Below are 26,891 nucleotides of genomic sequence, written 5' to 3' on the forward strand. Positions count from 1 at the left end.
AGAGGGGAAGAGAGAAGCGGGGATGGGGGAGAGGGGGCGGGAGAGAGAGAGAGAGAGAGAGAGAGAGAGAGAGAGAGAGAGAGAGAGACTGTAATGGCTAACCTTAGTTGTCAGCTTGACTAGTGGGCATCCCTATGAGGGATTTTTTTAGTTGGATCATTTGATGTGGTATGATCTGCTGTGGAATCTTTTTGCACACTGTGAAGATGTAACAATCTGATTGGTTTAATAAAAAGCTGAATGGTCAATAAGTAGGCAGGATTTTGAAGGCAGAGAGGATGCTAGAAGGAAGAAGAGAGGAGACACCAGGGACATAGAACAAGCATCATGAACATTACAAAGTAAAAGTAACTGACCCACCTAAAAGAACATAAATTAAGAGATATGGGTTAATTTAAGTTATAAGAGCTAGTTAGAAACAAGTCTAAGCTATTAGTCAGGCTTTCAAACTCATAATAAGTCTCCATGTCATAACTGAGGAGCTGGCATTCTCATGAAATAGTCAGACGGCAAAGATCCACCCTACGTCTGGATTATTTGTGGTTGGAAGGCATACTCTGAATTGGAGCCATAATTTCTGGTGGCAGCCTACATAAGAAGACATGGAAGAAAGAAGATCCTGTCTACTTCTTGCTTGTTGGCTAGTTCATGTATCCTGTGAGTGTGGCATTCCTCTACTGGTATTAGAGCCTACTTCTTCAGAATTCAAGCACAGAATTGGAGATCAGCATCTCTCTAGGAATTTCTTGGCCATCCTACATCAGATTGGGACTGGTGAGACATCCAGTCTCTTCGACTGAACAACAACTGGATTCTTTGCCTTTCTGTAGATGGTCAGCCATTGTTGGACTACCTAGACCACAGCCTGCAAGACACTCCAATAAGTCCCCATTATATGTTTGTTCTGCCAGATCTGTTCCTTTAGAAAACTGTCTTAGTTATTGATCTATTGCTGTGAAGAGAAAGCATGACTGAAGCATGCAATTGGGTGTTTGCTTACATTTTTAGGCATTTAGTCCACGATCATCATGGCAGGAATAAGACAGGTATGACGCTGGACAATAACTGATCTACAGGAAGAAGACAGAGAAAGAAAGAAGGAGAAAGAGGAGGAGAGGGAGGGAGGGAGGGAGGGAGGGAGGGAGAGAGAGAGAGAGAGTTGTGTGACTGTGTGATGTTTTACTCTTAAGGTTTTTTTGGGGGGAGGGCTGCCACCCAGCTCTCAAGTAAATCACACACACAGAGGCTTATTATTACTTATGACTACCTGAATTTAGTTTGACTTGTTTCTTGCCAGCTTTTCTTAAATTATCCCAACTACATTTTGCCTCTGGGATTTTCTTTCTCTATTTCTGTATATTTTCCTTACTTCTTTCTCCATGACTAGCTTAGTGGCTGGCCTCTGATGTCCTCCTCTCCTTGTTCTCTTGCTCTTCTTTGTCCTTCCAGATTTCTCCTATTCCTCTGCCTGCCAATTGTGCCTGTCATTGCTCCTGCCTCACTATTGGCTGTTCATTTCTTTACTAGAACCATCACATCAGGTGTTTAGGACAGGCACAGTAACACAGCCTCACAGAGTTAAACAAATGCAGTGAAAATAAAAGTCACACACCTGAAAGTACTATTCCTCAACAAGAGAAGAGAGAGAGAGAGAGACTAAGCCTGGCATGTGAGCTTTGGAAGCCTCAAACCAGATCCCAATGAGGCATCTTCTCCAACAGGCCACACTCCCTAATCCACCCTAAACAGTAAGTATTCAAACACATAAACCCATGGGGGTCATTCTCATCCAAACCACCACATGAACCCTAATATATAAGTAAATAAATAAATGAAAAAATTCTTTAACTGGTAACAGAGTATTAACAACTAGAGTATTAATTTCACCTAAACATCAGAGTTGGCGGTTGTGATTCTTTTTCTTGGGTTGATTTCAAAACCATTAAAGGAAACACAAAAAGTAAAATCATACATTAAAACCATGCAAAATCAATTGAACATGAATGTATATTATATATAAGTGAATGTATTTTATATGTAAGTGAGGCTTAGTCACATATGGCTGATCAGTCATTTTACACATGGTATAATATTATGCAAAGAGAGAAATGAAGTTTTATTTTCAGGTGGTGGAAATCAATTTGGAGATCAACTGTAAAAAGCATATAATGGAAAAAAAGGTGTTTGAGAACAAAGAGAACAAACAAATCTACAGCAATTATTAATAAATCATCTCTCAGCAGATTTCTTAGGGTGCCTTCCACATCTGATTATAAATTTAAACCATTGTTCTATCTTTATAGAGACATGGGAAGGAAACCTCTATAGAGACTCAACACTCAGGAGGGTATCAGAAGCAAGCACACGTTACTGATAGCAGGTGACATGTAGTCACTTTCCTAGGCCGTCTTTAATTCTTTATGATCACCAGGACAGTATCAAACAAGGTTGGCAAATTCTAAATTCCTTCCTCCCAGACTTCAGTCCTTCACTGGGCAGTATTTTTCAGTGTCCTTAACTCTGAACTTGCAGTCTCAGGAGCATCAATGATGGAGAGTCTGCTCCCTGCCTATTGCACTTGTGTCAGAGTTGGGGACCAGCAGTTGCAGGTTGTTGAGGACCTATGGCAAGTTTCTGAAGAAACTAATTCACAAGTGGGAAGCTGTGGCACGACAAAACAAAATAGCCCCCAAACAGACAAAAATAGAAATCCAAACAAAAAAGACTTTGTCAGCTTTCTGTTCCACGTCATGAATTAAGTAAAAACAATACAAGCAGTTATTCACGTGGGAAAGCCCCCTTGGCAAGAGGACATAGACATCAGGGTTCAAAGAGAGAAATTAAACCTAAATATGTCTAGGTATAGGTGAAGAGAGAGAGAGAGAGAGAGAGAGAGAGAGAGAGAGAGAGAGAGAGAGAGAGAGAGACTTGGGGGTGGGATCCCCTGCTAGTCTAGTTACTCTTCTGTAAACCCAACACTCAGGAGACTGACACAGGAAGATTCAATACTGATATTTGAGACAATCCCGAGCTTCAGAGCCAGTTGAAGGCCAGCCTTTGCTTTATACTGAGCCAGTGTCGCAAAAAGCCGAGGGTTGGGGCTGCAGCTCACTGGTACAGTGCTTGGCCAATGTACCCAAGAACCTGTGCTCCTCAGTTAGAAGGAGAAAGGGGAAGCTGCCGTTCCCAAAAGATGTTTCATCTTGTGCAGGTCCTCCCAGGTGTCATCTGAAAGGTCTTGATTAAGTGAAACCTACAACTTCCTTCATTTTTAAAACTCTGATTGGAATAGGAATCACATCTCCATAATACTTTATGAGCTCAGACTGTTTCAGGTCCTTTGTTATAAAAAAAGAGAATGCCTATGATCACCCTCTAGCACAAGGTCTTAGAAACAAAACAGTCCCTGAATATTGATGAAGACAGAGTTCTGCATTACAAGTATTATTAAGACCAAAAATTACTTCAGACCATGACCTATCTGGGTCATGTGAACTCAAATCCTATTCATGAAAGGCTGAAACCACCCTTCAGTAAAAGAGAAAGTCCTCAGAAAGCTGCCAGACTAAAATGGCCTGTGAGAGAAATGGATGGGGAAAGGTGTGGTGTGGTGTGGTGTGGTGTGGTGTGTGTGTGTGTGTGTGTGTGTGTGTGTGTGTGTGTGTTATTGTGCTGTGGGGTGCGCTTGTTGTATTTTACTTTCATCATAACTGATCAAAGCCATCTCTGGTAGCTGACTGTAATAGCCAAGATGTTGAGGTCAGACAGAGTGAGTTAGTACCCTGTCACCACCATGATCCTGCAAATAAACACAGCCAAGTCACTGGTTCAGCAAGCCAGACTCGGGCAGAATTGTTCTCTCAGTCTATTGTTGATGTTATGTTTAGGTTGAGTGGACATTTGTTTATGTCTTCCCAGGCAAAGCCTACACAATGGAGGCTAGAAAAACCTGGGGTACCAACAACTATAAAGAGTAATATCTGGGCAGCTAAAATTCTAAGAGACCTATGAAGCAAAATTATAACAAAGATAAACAAAGAATGTCATTTTCCTAGCTCTCTGGTTTTATGCTATACCGAGCTAGAAAACACTGCTCCTGGTGACTCTCTGATACCCTCAGTGAGTACAAAGGGAAAGTAAACATCATTCACTATGCTTTGTGTCTGCACTCTCTCTGAAGAGATGTAGGTTTATCCTGGGTCAGGTGTACGGAGATCAAAGAGACCCATCTCCAAGCTTAGAGATAAATGACTAGAATACTTTGGGGGAAGATAAAATGAAGTTGCAGCAGAATAAAAGCCTTTGAGATAGTAAGGGCTACAGTGGTGTGGTGGTCCCTGGTTTTTGAGGAACGGGAGAGCAGAAAGCAAGTGTGCTGGTCAAAGATCACCTGTTATTCCTGTCTCTGGAGGAGAGAAGATCATGTCACAAAGAACGGATTGTAACCAGCACTTACTCTGAATTAGATTCTAGGAGCAATTGAATTTTGAAGCAAAATTTCTTAAGGACTTTTCTCCCCTTCTCTTTCTTTCCCATCTCTTCCTTTCTTTCTCCTTTGGTTATTAGTCTGAGTTTTCTAGATCATAGAGCTTATGGAATAAAGCTCTCTCTCTCATATATGTATATATACTTATAAATACATAATATCTAAGTATTATTATATTTATATACTTTTAGTATTTAATAATTTCTATATTCCCATTTATTGGAATTGCTTACAGACTGGATCCAACGGTGGCTAATGAATGAAAATGGAAAGTCCCAAGAATATAACAGCTACTCAGTCTCATGAGGGTGGGTGTTGCAGTTTGTCTTCTGTGTATTCTAGGATCCCTAAGAAGTATTCTCCAATGCCAGCAAAGGAACGAAAGAGCTGACAAGCAGAGGGCAAGCAGGCAAAGAAGGAGCAAGCCCCATTCCTTCTTCTGCTTTCCTTATGTAGGCTTCCAACAAGAGGTGTGGCTCAGATTAAAGGTGTGCCTTCCAGTCTCAGGATCTGGATTAAAGGCATGCTGTCTTCTTGCCTCAAGATCTAGATCACAAGTGTGCCCTCCATTTCTGAATTATAGCTCATTCCAGGTATAGTCAAGTTGATAACCAAAAGTCACCATCCCACTTCCTTCCTTTTGTTCTCTTGTTTTTCATAGCTAATTTGGGAGCCACAAGACAATAGAGCTCCTACCAGCATGTAAATTCTACAGGGAAAGATATTGTCAGTGTTGAAGACTGAACTATTTCATCGTGAGCTGTTGGATGATGAACTGATATCAAACTGTAGTGAGATTCTACCAGTGTGCTCAAAGGAGCTCTGCTCAGTCATGCCTTGCTCAGAACTGCAGAAAATTATTGGAGCATTTGCTCTTAAGGAAAGTGGTCTCTCTGTAATGCACTTTGGAAATCACAAGCAGGTGTCATAAGGGTATATTGTGATAGCTGGCCTACAGAACACCTCAAGGGAGAAGTAGAAAACTTCACATAAAATCATATGAGCTGATAATCTGGCCTGAGTTATAACCTGGAATTAGCCACATAGAAGGCATGACAGCCACATGATGAGGGGCCAACTCAAAGACGATTTGGAATCTGTGTTGATGGGACATACTGCTTACAGTCTCTAGATTCCTGCTCTGGTCTCTGTTTTTAACTTTATACTTCCTTTATTGAATATCTATTTTCACTTTAAAAGGTCAGATTTTCTTTTTTTTTTTTTTGCCCTGTGTCTTTCTACCTTTTTGTTTTGTTTTGTTTTGTTTGTTTGTTGTGGTTTGTAAAGTATAGTTTTCTGAAGAATACAAGTGTCCTGGAGTTGGTATAGAGGGGAAGGGTTCCCCATTAGTGTATTTGTTACTTTTCAATTCATGTAATAAAACTTCATAACCAAGGCAGTTTATAGAAGGAAGGGTTCATTTGGATCTTACAATTCTGGAAGGCAAGAAGCATATCCTTGTCCCGGTGAGAAACATGGCTGCAGGTAGTCAGGCAGTTAGGCAGGCAGGCAGGCAAGAAGGCAGTCAGGTAGTTATGCAGTCAGGTAGTCAGGCAGTCAGGTCGTCAGGCAGGACACCAGAGTAGTAGTTGAGAGTTCATATCTGATATCAAGCAGGAGGCAGTGAGTACAGTGTGACTCTTTTGAAACCTTAAGCCTGCCCCAGTGACACAGCAAATGCAGCCAGACCATATTTTTTTCTAAAACGTAAACAGTCCCATGAACTGAGAACAGAGTTTTCAGACATGAGCCTACCAAAGCCATGGGCATTCAAATGATCACAGTTAGATTTTTCCTTTCCTGTCAAGCTGAAGCAAGCCAGGCTCATCTGGGAAGAAGGCACTTTATTTGCAAGTGTGTACCAATTGCAGAGTGAACGCCGGTATATCGAAATGCTATAACCGTGGAATGACCACCAAGGACAGCAACAGCTATGGAGTGGGGCTGGCCCTGTCCCACTGGACAAGCTGTATGGGAGGCAGGCATGGGATCCAGAGAAATGGATCTGACCGAGTCTTTTGGACCCCAGAAAGTCATGAATTTCTGACATTTTATATTGAACTAAACATGTTATTCATATTGGTAGATGCTGGTTTTGTTTGTTTCAGTCTTTACTGAGTCCTGGTTATTAACTCTTGGTAATAATTGAGAGATTTTGGACACTTTTTTAAAAATGCTTCTTTTATACTTACTTCCCTCTTTACCTTTTCTCCATTGTTCTAATATTAACGACGAGTGTTACTTATGCCGTTACCATTCCTACTTATAGTAACAAACATATTACACTCAACCAATCTTCCCCTTTATTCCCCTGAAGTTAGAAGTGTTGACAGAGAGCTTGTTTTTAATTGATCATATCGTCTGTGATTGCTTCTGTACTTAGTAGTCTAGTCTTGACATAGATCCAGAGATTGGGTCTGATACTTGTGTATGGGGACAGAAAACCTAGCTTTGTAGGAAGAAAGATACTTCCTACAGTCTTATTACAATTAGATAGCACTTGAATATCGAAAGTATATCTAAAAAAAAGAATGCATGTGTGTTAAAGAAGAACCCAATCAACTGTAGAATCACAGATGTGTAAGTCCCAATGCAGAAAAAAATAAAACATTGAAAAGAAGGCAATATGACACCTCAAATTCACCATTTCTACTATAGTGGACTCCAAAGGCAATGAAATATATTACATCCCAAATAAAACTTCAAAAAAGTCATTACAAATATATTTGACAAAATCAAAGAAGACAAAAATAAGCCCTGGAGTGAATCCTATGATAATATAGCTGAATAAAATAAGGATGTGAATAAACAATGTAAAAAAGAAATTTAATAATAAGAAATAATGCAAAGTATCACATTGAAATTTTGGAAATAAAAGGCTTAATAAGTCAAATAAAAATAGTGGAAAGCCTTGCCAGTAGAATAGATTGAGTATCGAATAGAACATCAAGGATTGAGAAGACAAAGTACTTGAATTATTATATCAGACAATTACAAAGTAAATTAATAAGACAATATAACCATATGAGATGTAGGGGAAACAATCAAAAGACCAAATATACACATCATGGACATAGTAGAAAAGGGCGAAGAAGTTCATGTTGAAGGCATAAAATACACAACAGAAAAATAGGAATTTTAATGTAGGAAAAAATTAGGAAAAAGAATGGCCATCCAGACTTGTTGCAGAAGGCATTTTGAATTTCAAACAGAAAATCAAAAAAATATGTTCCTTGTGTCATGTTATCCTTAAAACACTAGGTATACAGGACTAGGAGGCAAGGAATGTTGTCATTCATGCTCTGAAAGACAACAATTGCTAATGTATATCACATATCCAGCAAAGCTATCTGTCATGATTGAAGGAGAAAGAAAAAGTTTGCTTGATAAACATAAATAAAAAAAATCACAGCTACAAAGCCAGTGCTACAGAACATAGTGGAAGAAGCCCTACACACTGAAGAAAGAGGTAAGTACAGCCATGAAACCATAGTGGAAAAATATGGTGTTAGACTTGTCACTATGTTAATTCAGCTGTGTTGGAATATTCAGGGTTTGCTGTAGTAGGGTAGGCAGACTCTACTGGGGACATATTGCCTTCTGTGTTGTCGAGTATGTTCTTTGCTGGTGTCTAGGCATCTGGGGTTGGGGCGATTGTAGGTTCAGGTGCTGATTTGGGGTTTTTTCTTTGTTGGATGGGGATATTGTTCCTGAGTTTCTGTTTCCTCTCTGGTCTTCTGGCCTGTGTGGCATATGGTTGAGCAGTGGGTCTCCACCTGAATTGATAGCTGGACTCCTGATACTCTGCATGGTCTCTGATCTATCAGGGTGTCTCTGTCTGAGGGGGTGTTGGAACACAGTGATAAAGAGGTTAGGCAATATTAGGGATGGTGCTCAGATGGTGAAGGGGCACTGAAAGAATGGAGGAGGTCTTTGGGCAGGTGGTCTACCTGGCATTCCTATGGTTGGTATAGACCGCTGGTTCAACAGGGAGTCTTTGTCCGAGTTGGGGGCTAGGATATAACAATAAGAAGTAGAAGGGATTGGGGTACTGTCCAAGGGTGGGCAGGTTACCTGATCTTCTGGTAGGTATGGCCTGTGCTTGTGCAGGGGTGTCTGCTCGAGTTGGAGGAAGAGCAACAACTGAGGATTGGCTCTATTGGAAACTAGAGAATGGGGGAGGTGAAAGGGCAGGCAGTCTACCTGATCTGCTGGCCAACATGGCCTGTGGTTGAACTGGGGGTGTCTGCCCAAAGGAACAGAGAGAGTAGGGAACATGGTCTTCTCCCAAAAGAACTTTTAGTGATAAAATATTTTATAGCAAAGCACAAGTGAGAAAGGAATTCATAATGTTCCTAATTTTATAATGAAACTAATTAACATTTTAGAAATTACATCCACAAACATCTTGATAAATTCTTCAAATGCATTACCTTGTTTAATTAAAATAAAATTTAAATGAAATGAGTACATATACCTGTTATCCTCATTGTGGATTTAGGTGTAAATGAAAAATGTCCTGCAATGAGTTAAAGTGAGCTTCTTCACACTTAAATTCTAGAGTGTTCCAGAGAACTCAATTCCGGGTTTTGTCTGATTTTAAATACAGCATTTTGAAATTTTAGGAAGACATAGCCAATAGATACATATTATAGACTGATAGATTGATAGAGGACAAATCGTTGAGTACATAACATTCACATAAACATAATATTGAAGTCTCTATCTTCCTCTTACTACCTTAGCAGATGGGAACATAGTAGCCTGTTTTCAGTTCTTATCTCTCAACAAGAGGAATAGAAATTACTATGGATATTTTAAGCAAATTTAGCTTTCTCTTTCTTTGCCCTCAGTAAGAATGAGATGTTTAAAAAAGAATTTAGACTATGTATTTTAAAAATAAAGATTTCTGTTTATAACCATGCCCTTCTTTGAGACAGAACCTCACGGGACTCAGTCAGGCTTCACATTTTCTGTAGAGCCAAGCATGACCTTGAACCACAAAGATCTACCTTGTCTCTTTGTCCTGAGTGCTGCATTCATTGAAAGACGATGAGTGATGCACATGACATATAACAGTCAAACCCAGTGCCAGTGCTAGATCAGCAATTTATTAACTGAGGTCCAGTCCAAACCTTCCCTAATTCTCTAATTTTCAAGCCCCATTTTCTACCTCACAATATCTCTTTCTCATTTGTCCCACTTGTAGATGAACTATGATCCTCCCTCCCATTTCCTTCTCAATGCTATTTGTTTATAGAGGCCTTTATTCTCTGATCTCGAACCTGAGTTACAGATACTCAAATTAGGTGCACAACAAAGATCTTGTCAAGGATAGATAGATAAAGGAGCAGGAATTTCAAGTGTGGCCTGCCCTTACACTGTGCACTTCATATACCACACTTGGGTCTCATTCTAATTCAAATCCAATTGTCGACTTCAAAAATGGGAATTAAAATTTAAAATTTTTAATGTGTCATTCATTTATAAGCATGAACACAAATAGTTATTGAATGTGCTCTGCATGCCAAAATCCATACAAAGATCAACAGGATTTGGATAGACTTCTTTCCAGGGACAAAGACACTCACAACAAGCCTGAGAAGCTGGGAAAATAATGATGCCAAGAGTGGAACTATTGGAGGAGTCATGATTGGAGTGACCTGGCAGGAACAACTGAGGATTTCTCAGCTCGGACTAGCAGTAGCCTTGGGTGACTCGGTGACTCCTAAGACCTGCATCCAATACGTGGTGCCAGCCCTTCCATCATGCTTCCAATGAGATCCATATTATATTTCAGACAATCCTTTCAACATATGGCTCGTTTAAGACTGGTGTGACTGGCCACTTGCCGCTCTTCTGGAAATATGCAAATTGACACCACATTGTTTGCTCTCTCTGGTTTGTGTCAGAGTTGCCAAGGAGGTCAGTTCTTACCTGGTCCCTTTTCTTTCTCCTGGCCCTTCGGACCTTTTGCAGCGGTAATTGTGTGCAGCTGGGTCTGTTCCGCCCACACCCATTTTCAAAGGCTTTGCCTTTCCCCTGGGGATTTGTGGTTCAGCAAACCACGTCTTCCTTGGCTCAACTCCCCAATTACCTTAATAGCCTATAGAACCCACGGGGTGACCTCCACTTTATCCTGGCTTCGAGAGTGCCTTCAAGTCACACCTGTGGTCATTTAAAACGATGACACCCAGTTCTGGTCAATCTTGACACCAGCTGTTAGGCAATGTTCAAATTTCGTGTTCCTTTAGTATGTAGAACCGTGATTTATAATTAGAAATGCTTTTGTCTTCTATTAGAAATAAATCATCTTAATCTTAATTTCCTTCTTTTATCCATATCTCCAGTATCATAACATCATAGTATAATGAAATGGGGTTCATTGGACTCTATTTCACATCTAATCCTCAGTTTCTTCACATGTAATATAAATAACATGCAATTCAGGTAATAGTTAGAAACAGAAATTTACAGCCATTGCCACATGATGATATACAACCTTGTTATTGACTGTGGACCCAGAATATTATAATGTGGTGGAAATCTTCCTGCCTCTAAGGGACATCATGCCCATCACAACATCTAAGCAGAACACATATACTTCAGGGTGTACGATTTAAAGAAAGTCATTGTGCTGTTAGGCCTACAAAAGAAGAATTCCTATAACGATGGATAGCATGGATTTCTTCATTAATAATGAGGATAAAGATGTTGTTGATAAATATGCTTTCAATATAAGCATTTTATTATGAACTTAGAGTATGCAACTTATAAACAAGAGTGTATTGTAGAATAGTATGTGCAGTATACTAGCCACAGGCTCATTGATCTGTTGACTGGTGTGTGTGTGTGTGTGTGTGTTGATGCATCCCTGTGGGGGGGCATTGTTGTCATTTGCATTCCTGTGGAACTCAGACGATGACATAGAGTGTCCTTGTCACTCACTGTCTTATTTTCTTGAGACAAAGTCTCTCAATGGATCTGAAGGCACCCCAGTTTTCTGCTAGGTTGGGACTATGTTCCAGGCTTTTATTTTCTGTTTTCTAAAAGGAATGATGCTGGGTTCCAAACTCAGGTCCTTATATTTGGCCGATAAGTACTCTTGCCCACTGAGCATGCAGTGAAGAATCTCCCCAGCTCTTACTTGGCTGCCTGCTTGGGAAAAGGGACATCATCTAGTTATTGTCTTAGACAAAGGCCTATGTCAGTCAACTAAATAATATTTCACAGCTAAACCTTTTATCTCATCCACTTGTCCTTTCATAGGACCTATTTTGATGTTTCAGTCCATCCACTATCCTTATTTAAATTACTGGAAGGATTGTTACAGAATATGTCTTTAAATTTCAATTTCCCCCTTTTCATTATTACTGTTCTTGCTTCATCATACGCTTTCTTTGCTTAAACTTTTGTGTACAATAACAGTCATCTCACTCAATGTAGCTCCTATTACATGTGTGCATTTGTCCTGTTGTCTTCACTGTCCCAAGTTTAATTTTCTCTAGTTATTCTCCCTCTCCGTGTACATCTCCTTCTGACTGTGTAGTGAACAGTGCTCCGTATTCAGCCTCTGTAGCCAAGTACTCAGTTTAGTTCAACCAAAACTTACCTTAAATGCCCAGTGCATAAAGAACTTCAATAAGCATCTGTTTACTATAGAAATAAGGACAGATTATATATGAAAGTAATTTAAGTTTCTTTCCACTCTAAGTAGTAGCAATACCATTGCCTTTTAGTGAGAGAGATCTCAATTAAGCACACTAATATTTAGATACAATAAAGAAGGAAAGATTCTCTGCAGCTAAAAATTATTTAAAATGTTAAGAAAGTTATTTTAAGTTATCAGAAAATATTTTGAATAAATAATCTTAAGGGTTGCAATATTTAATAAGCCATAGAAATTTACATAGTAAAGCATGAATAAATGAACAGTGAGAGAAAATAGCCAAAGGAGAAGAGAAACGCAACTAAAATAAATCCCAGCTTCACAAATTCCTAAAGAAATGAAAACAAAACGAACATTTATTTTGGAACATTGGAACACAATGCTAATGAGAATGATAACATTTATTCACAAATTGATGATGCAATTATACATTCATGAGTCTGGTTAAGAACTCAGTTTAGAATTGGGATTAATCATGTTTTATCAGAAAAGTTGATGGTCATAAAATTGGAACTATAGATAAATCATAAAAGTAAAAATTATAAGTTACAGGCATCCATAAATTTGGAATGATATGTAGTCTATATGCTTTGGGGAAATTTTCAAGTCATAGCTTATTTTTATAACTAATAAGTTAAAAGCCTAGAAATAAGTTATTTATTTGTTACAACCTAATTATGTAAAAGCCAATACACAGAGTTTTAATTTCAATTTTCACATTGCTTGTCTGTATGAGTTTCCTTTTTTTTTTTGGCTTGTATTCTTTTTTCTGGTTCTGTTATTTCTATCTCAAGAAGAAATTGCTTTGAAAACCTTTATAACATCAACAATAAGCACCAGAGCAGAATACCCATGGATCTTTATGAACTGTGTTAGAGGCCATAAGATACTTATAGAGTTATCTGGTTCCCTCAAGTCTGTGAGTGACAATTGAACAGCAATTTCTCCATCTTCAGTTAAGGAGTCTGATTCAATGGTGTCCGTCTTGACTTTTCCCAAGGTCACTTAACTCAGAAGCAGCAAGACTTCTGTTTGTGCCATGGTTTTTAGGTTGGCATTCATTCTTCTCATCAAGAGCTTTCTTATTTTGTCTGAAGTAGGTAACACTATTTTATGATATCATTGTAGATTGGATTTGGTGAATATCTGAGTCCCATGTCTGGACTCCAAGTAAAAATCCCTGAATAATCCAGGAGTATTTCCAGTAGCTTGGCTGAGAAGAGTAGAGTTTTTGACCAGTATATAGCATGTGGGAGTAAATATAGCAATAGCGAGTAAATGAGGCTCATCACATTGAGCCTGTGTTCATGTAAAATTTTGTGATAAATAGCAGCTTCCCCTAAGACAGGAACATTGAAATTACCAGAATAAAATCAGTACGGATGGGCTATACCCAGTGATCTAAGGTGGGGCGATACATTTAAGCGGGTTCCACTAGTATCCACTGTCCAATAGTGGTCTAGAACTTTTACTGTAAAATAAAATCACTTCTGAATGCCAAATGTACCACATCTAGAAACAAAGTCTGCTGATGAAAGAGCTCTTCGATTCTTGTGAATCTTTGAATTCTTGCACACATTAAGTAATTGAAGCTGAGAAGCTTATTATCTATCTTGAATAGAGACTGGCTACATAAAATAAATCCTTAGCTCACTGGCAAATAGACCCAGAATACAGAGCTCAAGGTCTGAAGTGGGATTCTGAAGTTTGTTGTTATAGACTTAAGTAAGAGAGGGAGGGTAGGTGATTGCTTTGTTTAATGCCTGTGACCAAATACATGCTGTATTCTTCATGGGTGGACTGTAGACAATTTTCTAGTAATTTAAAAGTCAATAATTCTATGTATAGAGATTGAAAAGGAAATCCATTTGAAGACCAACTTCCTTTCTGCCTGGAGTCAAAGTACTGAGCATGGTTATGAAAAAAAAACCAAAGATCTACACAATGATATTTTCCACCAGCACTCAGTCACCTTTGTTCTACTATGGCATCTAACTCCACCCACTTTCGCTGACAATAATTAATTAAAATACTTTAATATTAAATAATTTGGAGCCATATCAAAATTAACACTTCCCACAATAGCCAGGTATGTGTTTTACTTAAACATGCCACTGTTATCCTCATGTGAAAAGTATCAATTTATTTCCTCTTCCTGTCAATCACTTGTATCATGCAAGGTCCTGGTATGTCGGGTTATGACCCTTCCTCCTGGACATGGGCCAAAAACCACAGTAATTTGACTGATGTAATTATTTAGGCTGTTTCTAATAAGCCTAAAAATGTGCTGCTAACATTTTTCAGATGTTTATAAGCTTTGGCCATTCAGTTTACCCTTGATATACTATTGATGTTTTTGCTTAGTTACATTAGAAGAAATTGCAGTCGCTGAATAGCTGAATTTTGATAGCCTTTGATTGTTTAGATCATTTTGAACATTTCTGTACCACGACACTATTTTTTTTTAGCATTTTCTTCATGGTAGACCAAATATTTGGCAGTAATAAAAGTTTGCTCAGTATACATTCACTGAGCACCTACTTCGTGCTTGACACTGTATCACATATGCAAAATGAAAAGTACCATAAGATTCTTTTATTATTTATTAAAAATTTCCACCTCCTCCCTTCCCCCCATTTCCTTCCCACTCCCCCCTCCTCCCCTCCCTCTCCAGTCCTAAAAGAAGTCAGGGTACCCTGCCCTGTGAGAAGTCCAAGGCTCTCCCCCCTCCATCCAGGTCTAGGAAGCTGTGCATCCAAACAGACAGTACATCCCAAAAAGCCAGTACATGCAGTATATATCTGCATAAAAATAAATTAGCATATAATGTGTTTAATGGAGACTCATGTTCTAACTCAGCTCCGTAGATTGGGAATGTATGGCTTTGGGGAAATTTCCTTATATTTCAAAGTGGGAAGCTAGGTTATGGAGATCACGTAACTAGTAAATTGTAGAACTGAGAGTTCAAGAAAACAGGGCTTTATACTTTGTATTTCCAATGACTAAGACATGCTGGTTCTGGAATCAGAATTAACGACTTTGCTTTAATAGGGAAAAAGCTAAAGAATATTTTGAAGGAGCTAGTCCTTAAATGAAATAACCTGTTGCTTCTGAATGGATCCTATAGTTGGTTCTTCACCACAAACACGCACTCTGTAGCTCTTTCTGCTTTACCCAGGGACACGAGAAGTCTGTTGGTAAGAAAGGAAAATAAAGTTTTTCCCTAGCAAGCAATATGGAACAGGCAGTGTGTTTTCTGTTAGCTTGACAAAGCCTGAAAGTCAATTGAGAAGAGTGAGCATTGACTGAGAAAACGCTTCTTTCAGACTGGCTGGTAGGCAAGACTGTGGTAGAAGCCATTCTCTTAACTGATGATTGATGCCCATATCAATTGAGCTCAGCCTACTGTTGGTGGGCAAGTGCTGTTAGGTTATATAAGAAAGCAGGCTGAGAAAGCTATGGTGAGCAAGCCAGTAAGTAGCATTCCTCCGTGGCCTCTGCATTAGTTCCTGCCTCCAGGTTCCTGCCCTGGTTTCCCTCAGTGAAGGACTAATTGGAACCCATAATCCAAACAAACCTTTTCCTGTTCAAGTTGCTTTTGATAATGGTGTTTTATCACAGCATCAGAAAGCAAACCATGACGGTCATTCATTATTAAAATTCATTATCGTAGCTGAAAGGAAAGGAGTCAGTGTGTGCTTAAAACATTTGATATAAATTAAACAAATGAAGTCTGCTTACACAGAAACACACATTTAAAAACACTGAAGGAAATAGAGGCCTGAAATTGAGAGAGAACAAGGGGAAATATATGGGAAATATTAAAGGGACGAAAGATAAGGGGAGGATGACCAAATAATACTTTAATTTCAAAAAATAAAAATAGATTCAAAGAGGACTTTGCCCTGTATTTGTATTTTTACAAGAGCCACATGTAGGGCCAAGCAGTGCACACTGGGTAGAATATCCCTGGAAAGTGAGACTTGGGGATGACAAAGAGCTGCAAGATTGATGATGCCAACCACTGATGTCCTCATTCTGTTATGGTGTCCCCAAATGGGTGCCTTCCTCAATACAATGGGAAAAATGGAATAGCAAAGCCACTGCCTTCCAGTATTCATTTGGAAAGCCACTGGGGAAAGAAAAAATGGTCAATCAAAATACTTAGGTATTCATCTGGTCCCTTATCATCATGAGGTTAAGTCTTACAACTTATTGAAAGTTGCAAACATTTGGAGCAGAAAGCATGGAGCATGTCCCTGACCTTCCAAACACTATGACTCAGTGGAGCAGGACACAGTGTGCCTTTTGACTGCTGCCTCTCCTGGTCCTGCAGCTGAGTGGGAGCTGCAACTCACCACTGCTAAATCCCTGCGGCCAAAGAAGAGCACACTACATATCACCACCCCTGGAAAGAAGCCAAATTCCAACGAAGAGGGTGGTTTTCAGTGAGTACATATGGCTTCCATACCGAAGTATGAGGAAGCCTAAGCGGAACCATCATAAATCCAGAGCAAGCTCTCTTAAGTCTTAAAGGTGAATGCTTCTCTTGGCTTAAGCACTGGTTCGTCCACTGTCTAGTCATGCTATTTTGAGCCCACAGTTAACAGGCCTGCAATTCAGGGCTTACATCCCAACAGAGAGATCAATGATTGATATTTTCAGTATGTAGCTCAAGCGATAGAAGATGAAATGGGCAAAAATGTAAAGCAAGTTTGGGGATATAGATGAATGGTAGAGCATTTGCCTAACAAGCTTGGGTTTGATCCCCAATATAACAACTAGCTAGCTCACTAACTGAACAAACAGGATATGCACAGAAGCATAACACCCAATAAGTTTATAATTTTGACTTATTACTTATAATTATTTTTGAGAACAAATTGGGATGCCATTTGGAACTATGAATGCAAAACCAGAAAATACGTTGTTGGCATCTCTTTTGCAAAGACCAAGAGAGGCATAGAATGTCTGAAACCTGGTTTTAAAACTGCAAGGCATGAAACGGGCTCCGTCACAAGCTTCCTGTTTTTAGGCAGTGATTCTCAATCTCCTCTTAGGTGGCCTCTAACCTGAGCCCAGCTGCCCTGATTTCCCCTGTTGAAAAAAATCCCAGTTATGATGTCTGTGCAGGTGAGTCATTTAAAGGAGAACAAGTCTAAGTTCCACAAAGAATCTTTGGTTCTAAAACAACAACAACAACAACAAAAATGTGAACTAGACAAAGGCCGGGGCTGCTGCGTCCAGCTGTCAGGAGCAGAAAACACAGGTGACATAAGATTTCAAGTCTAGCCTCCAGCAGGTACCAGAGGCAATTAACGTTTCCTGCCCCTCCTGTTGGAGTCTCTCCAATTTGTCTGCAGAAGTGAGCAAGATGACCTCATTGCACTTCTTCTTTTCACTTGAATTTATTTATTTTTTGAGTGACAGGATGCCGCTTTTTAGGCAGAGAACTTTCATTTAATAATTCAGCAATTAGATGTGCCGCTGTCAGCTGCAAAGTCCCTAACAGCTTTTCAATGACAACATATGGAGTCTCTCATGGACTTCCAAGGTCCCTCTCAGATGTCCTGAACAGGAAGGACAGAGGAACACGAGAGCATCCTCACTCGGGTATGTGCAAACCCAGGTGTGGAGGCGGCTGAGGGTTCAAGTCCAAGGCCTTCATTTCCTCTTGTTCACATCATCTTACTGACAGGCATCCAGGCCTGGCCCAGCAAAGTGAGAAAGAGTAAAATTAAAATGCTTCATCATGGGTGCACGCCATCCTGCCAGAGATGTTAGCTTAAGGTTCACAGATGAATCCTACCTTGCGGGAGATAAGGGAGGATGTCTCAGTGTGTCTTTGTGTGAATGCTGCGTGCATATATCTGCTTTGTTTGGACTCTCTCAAAAAAAAAAAAGAGAGAGAGAGAGAAGAGAAAGAAAAAGAAAAAAAAACTTTTGCCTGTAATTTACTTTTCCCCAAGAGGAAACCTAAAGAAAAAAATAAACAAAAAAGAGGTGAAAGGTACAAACAGCGGCACACTAATTAGCCAAGACACCCCAGCTACTCTGCATTAGTAGAAGGAGAAACATTATGTTGTGTGTCTTTGTTCACCGGCAAGGACTTCCAGTAGTCTAATAATTCACTCACAAGTCTGTTTTAGCAAGGAGACATGGGATTTTAGAAACTATAAAAGATCATTTAGAGCAGAAACAAATTGCTGCTTTTAATAAAATGATCCCCCTCCCCACAAACTCAATAGAATACCATAAAAATTATCTTCAGAGAACTAGTCTATAGAAGAGCACTTTTTACTTTGAGGAAATGGTAGTGTATAGAGAAGGGGGAGGAGCGCCCCCCTCTGACATCTCTCCCAAGTTGTCCGTTCAACCTCTCTCCTCACTCCATTAAGGTCTCTGCAGCAAGCTCCTCTCATTCCAGGCTTGGTGCTTAATGCTGACTTTTAAAATATTAATTTTGTCTTTAGTTCTTCTCTCTATACAGTCCATGAAATAGTCCTGAGGATCATTTTCCAAGATTTTATGCAGCGAGCTTCTTAGAGTGCTCTCTAGCCAGATAGATTTCTGGTTACTTCAGGTGATGTCTAGACAAGGACTGCTTGGATGTGCGCCCATGAATCAGTATCTCTCTACGAGCTAAGAATCTAGTTGAAATCTGATTGCATCACTTAAGCCAGCCAGAACCATAAGGTTATTTGTTTTTAGCTTTAACCTTCCCCTCAGCCTCAGGCTTTGAGCATAGGACTATCTGATAAAATCCAGGTCCGGGTGTCAATTTAGATTTTCCACATGTTACATTGCCTCAAAGCAATCTGACCTATGGCACCCAAGGTATGACTATTATCCCCACCTTGACAGCTGAGACCTCATTTTCCCCAATATATAGCAAGGTCTAGGGCATATCCTCTTTGCTCCCTGCCCTGTTATGGGTCTGGTTTCCATTGTTTGCTTCAACGGCCAAGTCCAAACTGGGATGGGTGGAATATGAGGACACTGAAGGGGTTAAGTAAGCAAGGCTCTAAAGACTTTGTCCAGAGAAGAAAATGTGATGCATTTACACCATGGAGTGTTACTAAGCAGTTCAAAACAATTACGTCGTGAAATTTGCAGGCAAATAGATGGAACTAGAATAACAAAATCATCAAAGTGAGATAACCCAGTCCTAGAAAGACAAACATGGTATGCACTTAGTTGTAAGTAGATATTAGTTGTAAAGTGAAGGATAGTCGTGTTGCAATCCCCAGACCAGAGAGGCTGACAAGGTAGATTCAAAGCGATGGGGCAAGCATGGATCTCCTCGGGAAGAGAAGTAGAATAGTTTTTGGTGGTGGGCTAGGAGTAGCTAGGGAGGGGAAGAGGAGGAATCAAGTTGCAGTGGTGGAAAGACAGTAGTGGGAGAGACTACTGCATTGGGGGGGCATTTAGGGGCGATTGTGAAACTTAGTGCAGTGAAAGTCCTTGGAATCTATAAGTGATCCTAGCAAAGATTCCTAGTAATGGGTGATATAGATAAATCCTGAACTGGCTCTCTTCTAGGCTAGGCTTCTAATAGTAGGACTGAGACATCAATCCAGACACAAAGCCTTCAACCTACCATCTTTCCTGCCTGTACGATATGTTGAGGTAATGAGAGAACAGAACTTGTCGGAGTAGCCAACCAGTAACTAGTCCAACTTGAGTTCTAATCCATGAGAGAGAGCCTTTCCCTGATACTGTCTGTAGGACAAGAAGGCCAGAGGCAGGGCAGCCTAGAGACCTAAGATGAACCAAACACAACTGGAAAAAAAATCAATGAAAGGATAGCTAGTGATATTCTGCTGTACTAATAGATTGGTGTCTAGCCCAATTGTCATCAGAGAGGCTTCGTTCAGCAACTGAAGGGAACAGATTCAGAGATCCACAGCCAAACACTAGGCTGAGGCAGAGGAAACCTACAGAGAAGGGGAAGGAAGGATTGTAGGAGCCAGAAGGGTTGAGGACACTGCAGATTCAACTCAGCAGTATCCATAGGAACTCACAGAGACTAATGCAACAATCACAGACACTATATGGGTCTGGGCTAGTTCCTGTACATGTATGTTATGGTTGTGTAGCTTGGTGTTCTTGTGAAACTCCTAATAAGGGGATTAGAGGTGTCTTTGACTCTTTTGCCTATCCGTATGCCCCCATTTTTCCTCCTACTGGACTGTTTTGTCTATTGATAGCCCTCGGAGACCAGCTCACCTTTTGAAGGAAAATGGAGGAGTAAGTGGACCTTGGGGGAGAGCGGGGTGGTGGAAGGAGTGGAGGGAGAGGAAGCTGTGGTGGAGATTTAATATATGAGAGAAGAATGAATAAAAAAAAAAAGACTTTTCTCAAAGAACTTGATGACCTTAATGTCCTTTTAGGATATGACTAATCCTGACACAGAACACTCTTTTGCAGTGAAATAAAAATTCAAGTTTGACATATTATCTGAGAGGCCAATAACACACCCCTGCTGGGATATCAACAGGCAGATTTGGACAGATGTACAGTATATAAATTTTCCTCTCTTGGAAGGTGCTAAGCCTGCTGCAGCTGTACAGTTCAGGGTCTTTTATCGATATGCTCTAGTTAAAGCAGTGAGATAGTCAAAGACTAATCATAAAGAAAAGAAACAAATGACCCAACTTTCAGGAACGGCAAATATTTTCTAGACTTGTTCTCTTTATTCTATTCTCTTACGAAACTATAGTCTAGCCATATAGAATCACTGTTTCCCAGATTAGGTAGGAGTAGGTTGTGGAGGCCCATTGGAAGCAGTTTCTAGGCTCTTCCTAAATTTTCCACTGTCAATACTGTTCTTTAATTGGGAATTTTAACTTGTGAGCAGGATCAAGGAAACTGCCGCCACTCGTTGCCCCATCTGGAATAACTATTTCCTGGCTCTCCTAGACTCTCGATGCATCTTTGTAGATATATGCTTACCATCCCTGAGGACTCAAAACTATCCCAGCCCCAAGACCTTCGCCTGTAAATTGCTACAAGTTCCTCCCCAACCTGGAAAGCTTTTTGGGCCTTCTTAGTGGGACTTCGTTTAGGTTTCAATGGACAGTAAACCTCTGTGATCAGACCACCAAGCTCCACTAGGGACATGTAGAAAGACATGTTTGGAATTTAGAAATCTTTTATGGAGCTCAACAAAGCTAGGCTTTTAAGACCATGGACTTAAAAAAAAAAAGTTAATTTGAAATTCATGCGGAGCAATGGCCTCTTTGTTCTAGATGGCGTGTATCCTGCTCCTGAGACAATTCACACCATTGATTCAATGGGTGAGAAAAGTCAGAGCAAAATGACTGACAGGAAGGGAAATGCATTGTTGTCAATATCAGCTCCTTCACCCACAAGCTCCCCCTGCCAGACCTTTGCACCTGTGAAAGGCACATTTGTTCCCAGGGACGATCTCTCTGGCCTTCTTCCCAGGAAGTGGGCAGGCAGGGTGGGTGTCAGTTTTTTTTTGTGTGGAGTTGCTCCCAGGAAAGCTAGCCCACCCGGGAAAGTCTTGAGCCCTATCTAGGTTAGAGAGATCCCTATCTTTAATACAATAGAAAAATAGATTTCACCAAATTTCAGTGTGTTCGTATTACCCACTGGGATAGAAAGAGCAGAACAGGAATCCTGGTTTGGTGGATAGCAACTGGAAATCCTGAACTTGGGGAGGCTGAGACAGAGGATTGTGATGACTCAGAGGCTGGCCTGGGCTGCAGAGTGAGAACTTTTTTTTCATAGACACTCAAAACTACCACCGCTACCACTACAACTACCACCACCATCACCACCGCCACTCTCAACCCAAATCAAAACCTGATCATCAACAAAGAGGAGAGAAGGACATCACCCATCAGTTAAAGGACTATTGTTGCACTTGTAAGAATTCCAGCCCCGATGCTTGTTCATGGTGACTGTAACCAGACGGGAAGAATAAGATTTGAGAACAGGAAAAGCAAAAGAAGTCAGTTACTAAAGTAGGCAGGTGCCCATTTCACCTTTTCAGAGAATGATTGTGGAAACAGATGAGAGGAAACTTGGATGTTAATAGCTCTACCCTTTTGAGAAGAAGCTGTCAATCATGGGCTGAAGCCACGTGCTCACTTACTCATAAAATTATCATGATTAAAATTCAGACTGTATTATGTGCTAATTGATTAAATACTACAGATTTTTTAAAGATGATTGTCCATCTGTATGTCTCTTATTTCCACCCCCACCAAGGCACAAACTATAGGAATAAAACTTGGGATATATATATGGTGGATGATGGAAAGTCATGACAAGTCAAAACAAGTCAAGAACAAGAGAACACAAGACTCAAATTTTAGCAAAGAGTATCCTTGATTAGATGATGTGGTATTCCCCTTTGTTTGCTGTGGATACCACTGGTGAATAAAGAAACTACCTTGGCCTGTTGATAGGGCAGAACTTAGGTAGGTAGGAAAAACTAAACTGAATGCTCGGAGAAAGGAGGCAGAGTCAGAGAGAAGCCATGTAGCCCCATCAGAGACGGACTTGACCAGGTAAGCCACTGCCATGTGGCAATACACAGATTAATGGAGATGAGTTAAATTTATATGTAAGAGTTTGCCAATAAGAAGCTAGAGCTAATAGGCCAAACACTGTTTTAATTAATATAGTTTCTGTATGATTATTCTGAAATTTTGGACAGCTGGGAAATGAAGAAGTGGCCTCCTTACAACAAATAGAGGAGAAACATGAGGCAAAAGTGCCTGTGTGTCAGAGGTGACCTGAGTCTCTGTTCCCTGAGCTGGAGCATCCCACATCTTCTGCTTTTATGTATAAACACATGCCACATGGATAGTTTACCATTGTTACTCATGCAGCCAACCGAGACTTTGTTGTATTGTTAAACTTTCTATTGATATTCATGCATGGAATTTCTTATTTTTTCTTATTATAGGATGTGTATTGATGGGTACCACAGTGTCACAAGTCCAGCCTAAGGTTATATGCATCAAGGAGTCCACAGTATAAAGATGCATTTTTATATAGAAGAGTGATAGGGAAACCTGCATGTCTTATCTGGATTTAAAAGTTTTCATCAGGTTATATTTTACTTTGTGACAGTTCCCACTAAATTCCTATTTACATTCCTCTTTGTATGTGGTAAGATGTGCCTGTATGGGTGTCCTTTCCTTGACACCTATGCTATTGTCTGTCATCACTGCCTTGTATAGTGTGAACCTATGCTAAGATCAGACACTCACTCTATAGCTACTGTCGAGTTGACACAAGCTCTAAAAGGTGTGCACACAAACACAGCTGCCAGCGTTTCCCTTTATGACCTTATTTTTGATAGGTGAGGTCCCTGAGCATATTCTCTTGTAAGACTAATTGAGAAGTTTCCCTGCAGAGGAAATCAGCTGAATAGAATGAAACAGAAGATCCAAAGTAGTACCAAGGACAAACTTGCGAGTTTACAACTAGACTTTCCCCAAAGCGTTATGGACTAAAGAGAGTGTTATATTAATTTTGCTAAAAGATTTGGCACTAAATAAGAATCTATATGTAAAAACTTATTTTTTTCATTTCTTTACACATAATTCCTTTTTTTTGGAATGGTCTTTCATGCTTTAAAAACTTCCTTAGCCACTGCTTATAATGTTTCATGACTTATGTTCAATGAGCTCTTAGTGAAAATGTGGCTCATCTTTGGATAGTAGGTATAATAAATAGTGCCAGGCTTACCTGCCAAAGAAATCCATGCATAAATCTCTACATCCTAAGAGATATTTTGTGTTACATGCCCATGGTCTTTGAGGGGGCAGAAGAAACTAAGTTTCTAGTCAGCTCTTGTTAGAATAAGGACAGTATCATGGGCTTTTTGAGTGGGTCTAATGTAATCAGAGTCCTTAATTGGTAAAGAGGAAGGAGAAAAAGTCAGAACAGATGAATGTTGCTATGAGACATACTATCCTGCTCTACTGGATTCCAGATGCATACGGTGCAGTGGTTCAGGAAGAAGACATCCTGAAGGTGGGAAAGGTCAGAAACCACATTGGCCCCTAGACCCTCAGGAAAGAAATGCAGGCCCCAGTGCCTTGATTCTAGACCTGGAGACCAATTTTAAGCTCCTGACCTCTGAAACTCCCAAGACTGAAAAAGTTGTTTTATGTTACAGTGGTGATAATTCCTTACAGCAGCAAGGGTATATTCATATACTCAGTCAGCACAAACACCACCCCAATGCCTTTACCTGTAGAGTTCTGTTACAGGGAACTGAATGAGGACAAAGACTGGATATATTCAGTCATAGTACACCACGATCAACACCTCATGTAATTAGTTTTGGTTATGAAGAAATATAGCTGAAATAGAGGGAAAGAAAAGTTCTAGTGATATTTTTATATCTGTGAGCCTATCTGTATTTCACTTATACAAGTTAACTATGTAAGGGGTGACCTGTGGGTCCTATTGGTGAAAGTTGCAGTTGTCTTGGTCTTTTGTGACCCTGGAGCTTGTAAGCAACTATGTATTCCTTGAGCTATGTCCTCAGCCTTATTTTTACTTAAAAATAATAATTTGAATTTGAAACAGGGTCTCAATAAGTTACCCAGGTTGATCTTTAATTCACTCATAGCCTAGACTGGCCTAAAACTTTTGATCCTCCTGCCTCAGACTCTTAATTACCACTAGAGTCTGGCTTGATAAGCAGTGACTTGGATGCTCTGTTATATATAAGCCCGCTGTGACTCATGTTTAAGACTTGTGTCAAAACAATTATCTTAGTCTGGCTGAAAAATTTAGCAGTAGAATTTGGCAAGATGTAATTATAGGGTCTGAGCAAAGCCAAACTAACAGATGAAATATAGCACCAAATGTTTTTATTCTTTATTTAAATGTATATCCCGCAGAGCAGGAATAAATCTTTTCCAGCTAGACATCTGGGAGAGGATTAGTATCTGGAATATATAAAGAACTAAAATTGAAGTCAATAAAGCAAATATTAGATGGACTATACATCTCACCAGAGATTTATCAACAGAAGAAATTTTGAAAGTCTCAGAAATATTTCAAAATATGCTCATAATTCTTACAGGTTGGTGAAATGCATATTAAAACAACCTTGGGATTTCTTTTCACACAAGTGACAATGGATAAGATCAACAAATGACCAACAGCAAATGATGGAATAGATGCAGGGAAGGGGGGAAGGGGAAACATTTATTCCCTGTTGGTGAGATTGCAAACTTGTGCAGCTACTCTGGAAACCAGCGGGAAGAATTCTCAAATAGTTGAAAATAAATCTACCACTCATCCCGTTATACTACAACTTGGCATCTGCCCCAATGGCTTGACATCATACTCCACAGCTACTTGCTCAGGCATGCTCATTGCTTCTCTATTTAGAATAGCTAGGGAACACAATCTAAATGTTCTTCATCTGATGAGTGGATAAATAAAGTTGATCTTATATACAACGGAATACTATTCATCTATGAAGAGTAATGAAACCATGAAATTCATAGGTTAATTGATAAAACTAGAAAAATACTTTATTGAGTGATGTCCTGCACACCCAGAAAGAAAAAGCAAAGCATGTTCCTTCTCATTTTTTTTCTAGCTCCAAGTCTACAATATGAGTGTAATCTGGAGTAACCAAATTAATTTAGAATGTCAAAAGTAATTATGGATGGTGGGTTCTAGAGAGGGAAGTAAGAGGATACATAGAAGGGTAAATAGAAAAATTGGGGGAAGGCCTTTAATTGTCAGGAAGTCCAATCCAAGAATATTTGTGCAATTTGACTTTGATTCTATGTTTCTGAGGTTTCCCTCTAAAGGCAGGCAGGCAGCAACCTTGTAAATTTTATACATAAACTATTAACTATGGCAATTTCCATAGAGAAGAAAACAATGTTAGTGACTCGTGTATAAATGCACAGCAGATTTGATGCAGTAACTGAAAATGGTTGCTTTGGAAAGTGGTTTTTTTTTTTGAAATATTAAAATCTCTCAGCATTATTTTGAATAGACAGTATGTTTTCAATTATACATCTATTATACCTGAGCAATGAAAAGGCTAAAAAGTATGTTAGTGATTGTCTCTAATTGATGAAAGGACCTCTGGCTTTCCCAATTACTTTTTCTCTATTCTCTATACCCATACAATATTTCTCCATTAGCTTTAGAAATAAACCACACACATTTTTTTGAAAAAGGTACTGGAAGCTTTTTTTTTCCATCATTACCCATCAAGAAAATGAACCAGCAATTTAAAAGTTGCATTTCAGCCCGTATTTGAATAAAGCAAATAAATCAACCACTCTCACTTTGCCTACCAATGCCAAAAATGGAATTAAATTGGGCAATAAAGTAAATTCACACAATGAAACTTTACTGTTGGTGTGTGTGCTGTCTGGTAAACTATTCGTTCTCACCTCCTACACTCTGAAGCAGATGCAGCTTTCATTTCAAGTACAGAACACTGTATGATTTAAAATCAAATCCATGATCTTCATGTTTCCACACCTAACAAGCAGCTCTAAGTCCTCGGAACAAGCAGAAAAGCTGCAAAGTGCAGAGAACATGTCTAAAGAAAACCATGGAGGTGGAAATAAAGGGAAAGAGTTGTGGGGTTGGATAGTACCTTCATAACACATAGTGCACTATGCATACATGGGAAAAGAAAGAAAAGATGCAAAGGGTTGAAATTCTTTACTTTATAGAAAGCAACCAATTATTTAAGCTTTATAA

Source organism: Alexandromys fortis, unplaced genomic scaffold (assembly GCF_014885135.2).
Source record: "Alexandromys fortis isolate MF-2015 unplaced genomic scaffold, M_Fortis_MF-2015_v1.1 scaffold_67, whole genome shotgun sequence".
NCBI classification, from domain to species: Eukaryota; Metazoa; Chordata; class Mammalia; order Rodentia; family Cricetidae; genus Alexandromys; species Alexandromys fortis.